At 34.5% G+C, this 5459-nt stretch overlaps 1 pseudogene; it reads left to right on the forward strand.

The window, feature by feature from the left end:
* Window positions 1-766: 766 nt before the first annotated feature.
* LOC120627776 lies at window positions 767-841 on the forward strand (annotated as a pseudogene).
* The last annotated feature ends 4618 nt before the right edge of the window (window positions 842-5459 follow it).

Here is a 5459-nt window from a genome sequence, read left to right on the forward strand (position 1 = left end):
CTGTTTTCGTAGAGGAGTACCTACTGAAGAGTTAATTGAAAATATTATGCCAACAATTTTCTTTTTTATTCACGCGTGTATCCAGAAGTAAATCAAAACATTGATGACTGTTTTGATTTACTTCTGGACAAGTCACAAGAAGCCATTTTTTTTAATTCCACGACAAGTTATCCCTTGATTGTAAGTGATGATGCAGTGTAATGAGGCTAACAGGCTAACCTGCTAACCTAACCGGTTTCCTCCGCCAGACCAGACCAGAAAAAAATCAGAAATTACATTGCTCCGAGGATCTAACTCCATCTAAAAGCCACTCACCGTTACACCAGCAGTCCAGTCAATTATTATTATTTTTTTTTTAAATAAATATACTACGACAATACACACATCGCCATCTAGCCCCAAAGTAAGCGTAGCTTGTGTTATGGGTACTAAGATAGCTGATGATTTTTTTTTTATTTACACATAAATACTTATAATATACAGATAAACACCCAGACACTGAAAAACATTCATGTTCAGTCGCTGCCTACTGCGCCACTCGGCCGTCAAACTTACTTATTAAAATACACTTACTAGGTACCTACTACATTAACATCAACAGTCTATTACAGTCTACTGCTGGACTTAAATCCTCTCCAAACTGGAGGTTTTTCCCATAATCACCACGGGCAGGCGGGTTGGTGATCGCAGAAAATGGTAGTAGTAGTACAGAGGACGCTGCTGTCCGCTCTCCATTATATTCTGATCTACCGTCACCACACTGCACAATACCTTACTTCATAGGATCATTTCTATAGTAAGCTAATCCTGGATGTTTCTTTATAACGATTATATTATAATGTTTGATAATGTTTGGCAACTAGGTTTTGTTGTGTTTTTTAATGCGATGGGGAACGCCAAAGGCCGGATTTGGCCGATTATAGATATAAAGTGCTATCTATAATCTATATCTATGCTACTTATAAACTAAATTTGGAGTGGAAAAAATAGTAATAAGCCAAAATAATAACTCCATCTAAAAGCTTTATTATCTTGGTTATTAACACGTTGGTACTTATAGAAGTACAGTAATATTAGTAACTATAGCAAAATCTTCACATTGGAATTTGGTCGTTAGTATCAAGAACAGGTGCTATAAAAAACAAAAATAGAACCTGCTACCTGCCCTTTAACATCCAATAATGATATTTAAGCAGCAAATTAAACGATCCAACAGGGTAAACACAAAGCATACATTGCAGCACTTTGTTCGTAAAAAGCAGATACTTTGTCGACATTTTACACTCGTAGTCCCATTTTACTATGTCATTAAATATACCGTCGCCAACACTAGGCTGTAAATCATTCAATATTAGCTGTGTTTTACATTACATTACATTGGGTTTACAAGGTGTATGGAAAAATCTTTTTTACGAAAGAAATATTGAAAACAATTACATTGATTATTTTAATAATACATAACTTATATTAATTACCTGTAGTTACGAAGTAGTATTTTGCGTAGACTGCAGGTAATTAAATTATTTGAACTGGTACTATATACTAAATATACAGTGGCGTGCACTTCATACATGCACATAAGCACTGCCTACCCAAAAATGTATATATAACCGGTATAAGACACGGATTTTTGACGTTTTATGAAATTTTCCTGCTGTATGCATACAGGGTATGTAAGAAACCAAGTGCACGCCACTGTAAATATATAAGGCTGATGCAAATCATTATAAAAGTTTTAAGTAGAAATTTGCAAAAAAATACTGTTATTTACTTTTTCCTGCATTTCTTAACTTTCAAGCGGTATAAAGTAATTTGGAAGAAGATTAGTTCAACGGTTTAATCATGCAAAGTTAGCAAACATTCTAATAGAGTCACAAGCTTACACGTAAACGCATTTATCCACTGGCACGCACGGCTGAGTACGGATAGAAAAACTGGCGATTTTTTATTTTTGTCTGTATAATAGTAGGTTGCTTTTTTATTTTAAGTAGGCTTTTATTAGGGAAGCTTATATTTTGAAATTATGCAGTCTGATTTTCGTGATTCTACGTCTTGTTTTAAAAAAAATCAGCATAATATCCTGTGTTCAATTAAAAATAATCTACTGATTTCCATAAATATACAATACATGAAAGTTATATTGATGTGGAATTTGAAACAAAGTAAATATAAACCTTTAAAACTTTGAAAAACACATGGACCAAATGAAATAAATTCGATAACGTACCCGTCCTTTGGCAACTTAAATAAAGAAACATAGGGGTTCCGTTAATAAAGAAGCCCAAATCTAGTTAGCAGCAAATTAAGCGGACAAATGTGAACGTACTCATCGAGTTAGCTCTACTTTATGACGTCGCTTGCTTTTAGCTAAATGAGTAAAATGGTTTCAACGTAGTACTGCACGGTTCACTGAACATTTGATAATACTTTGCGATGTCTCTGCGATATTCAGTATCATTTAATAGCGCAAATTTTTTTCCTCCTTTTCGACTCCGTAGCACTAGGGAAAAACTTCGAAACATATCTCTCTTTCGATATCAAAAAGTAAATAAACTTTCTATACGCGGAGTCTTTAAAGATACTTAATTATGTGCCAATTAATTATGTGACAAAATTTTTAAAATTAAATTATATAGTTGTAACGAGGGAATAACTCGATATACACTCCGTATAAGACTAAGTGCAACGGATTAATGTAGATGGCACCAGATGGCACCACTAGTCCTCTACCTCGCGCTATCGTTTGTCCCTCGTCAAGTATAAGTATAAGTACCGGGCGGACAATACTCCGCCCGGATCTTAGGTCAAAGTAACTGTTGCAGCCAACTCCTCCGGCATTCCTGAGACTTACTTCACCGAGCATCAAAGCACTTCCAGGTGTTTGCGGCCGACTATCGGGCCCTGCCCCTTGGTGCCTTGATATCGGTTTTCTCTTACAACTATTGTTGTTATTGTTTATATACGGACGTTACTCTCCGACTACGGCGTCTCATTTGCTGCAGCAACTCTCTGCTCCCCGCAACCGCGGCCGTTACACCGTTAAATTTAAGTAAAAGTAAAATCAAGTTCATTAATGTTTAAAGTTTATAACCAGGACTTAAAGATATGAGTGTATAGCAAAAACTAAATAAAATCAAACCCAAAAACTTGCCATGTTTTTGGGTTTGATTTTATTTAGCTTTTCCCTTTTGTAAATTCACTAACAATACTTTAAAACATTTTAATTTCTTATTTAAGAAAAGCCATATTTAAAGTTGACCAACTTGATTGAATTGAATGAAAATGAGATAACTAATGTTGTCCCCCAGTGACGTCCCATAGACCCCATGTTTGTTTGCCTTTCCGCTGACTTTGTTGGAGCCTTTGGCTACTGGGCCTATTATATATAATTAGTGTAGATACACATGTTATAAAACGCACTAAAGTTATTAAAGAATAAATGAACACAGCTCACGATTGAGACAGGGAATGAAACACAACAGGTGAGATGAAACTATGGTTAATATTTATGTTAAATAATGTTTAGCTTAACCTTTGACGAGTTTGATAGAATTTGGTACAAATTAGGATAAGGTATCCTGAAAATGCACAGGGGCTGTACCTCTTGCAAAATGAAAAACCGATCTTTTGAAAATTTTTCATATATATAGATTGCATTATTTAAAACCCTGTTTTAAATACTGTACTGAACTTTTCGCGATTCTTTAAAAATCTAAATAAACGCAGACGAAGTTGCGTGTAAAAGCTAGTATGGTATAAAAACAAACCAACAAATGTGTAGTACAACTAATGCTTGATAATAAACATTACTAAATTAATTAATTTACTATACCCACACAAACTAACGGTCTTGGACTATAGGTGCCTACGATGCGATGCGATGCGTTTCCGCCCGCCTCGGGACTTGTGGCATAATATATCAGAAATTATATGAGCGTTAACCTTTTTAATTAAAACTGCATACAAGTGAAGGTGCGGATAATAAACTACTCAGGCTATAAATACGTTGTCATCGCGTTAGCAAGTTGCCCGAACCAAATTAACTATTCTGATGGATTACATATCCCACATACCTGGCCGTTTTTCATTTTCATAATGGCTCGCAAATTGGATTAAGGGGATGTCTGCAAGGGCTCGTTATATTTGAGTAGCTATAACTATAACCTTGATTAGTTATATGGAGTACATGACCACCAACGTGTACAAAGTGCTTTTATATTGAATTAGAGTACATCGTTAGGGCGTTGGCGTATATCGTAAACTGAAGGATCTCGTAATTTAAAACTGTAAAAGAAAACGTGCACCACACTATATTTTAACAATATTTTGATGATACAAATTTAACTCCACCACCTAAATGGTATTTAAATTCTTAATTCAAATTCATAAATTCTTTATTCGGGTTTATCACGGGCACATATGAAGCGTTCATACGTAATATACTCTAAGTTTTGCCTGGTATTCAAATTCCAAATTCAAATTCATAAATTCTTTATTAGGGTCTACTTCAGATACAAATTAATCGTTCATACATAATAATAAACTGTACGTTTCTATTATTGTGAGGTAATCATTATATTCGTTAACTTAAAGCTAAAGCTAATAGGAGGATTCCAAATTCACCCTAGTCTTACAAGAGCCTGATCATTTATAACCTTGCACTTGCAAATTGTGAAATAATCACCCGTGTTCCCTCGAACTAGAATTTAATTCTCGATGCCCTTCACTTAAACAAGCTTGCAATCATCCGTGGTTCTGGTGCTACAGCTTGCCCTATGGCCCATTGGTACTTATTTGAATAGAAAAATATATTCATTTTAACATGCTAAAAATGAGCTAATGCCCGCCACTTCGTTTGCGTTTCCATTGTCAAAAGTACAAATAAAATTTCGCCACAGACAAACTTTCGCCTTTTAGTATGGATAATATTGTTGTCCGATTTACAGCAATAAATAAAATAATAAATAAATATACTACGACAATACACACATCGCCATCTAGCCCCAATTTAAGCGTAACTTGTGTTATGGGTACTAAGATGACTGATGAATATTTTTATATATAATATACATAAATACTTAGAATATACATATAAACGGCCAGACACTGAAAAACATTCATGCTCATCACACAAACATTTTCCAGTTGTGGGAATCGAACCCAATGCATGTGATTAATTGTTTTCACACAATCAGAACCCCGTCATGGAATCAGACAATGGCACAAGGAGTACATTTTAATATAGCAAACCGGTAAAAATAAACTTATTACATAGCTATGGAAGTGAAAGGAAACCTTTTGTTATTAGCATTTTCATTAAAAATCTCAGGGACTGGAGTGCACGGTTTCTATATTATCATTTTATTTTCAATATAGAGTTATTACATGAGAGTGGTTCCATTTTATCTTGTTTTAAGTCTGGTATTGAATATCAAAACCGTTGATATTGAAAAAGAAAA

Source organism: Pararge aegeria, chromosome 11 (assembly GCF_905163445.1).
Source record: "Pararge aegeria chromosome 11, ilParAegt1.1, whole genome shotgun sequence".
Lineage (NCBI taxonomy): Eukaryota > Metazoa > Arthropoda > Insecta > Lepidoptera > Nymphalidae > Pararge > Pararge aegeria.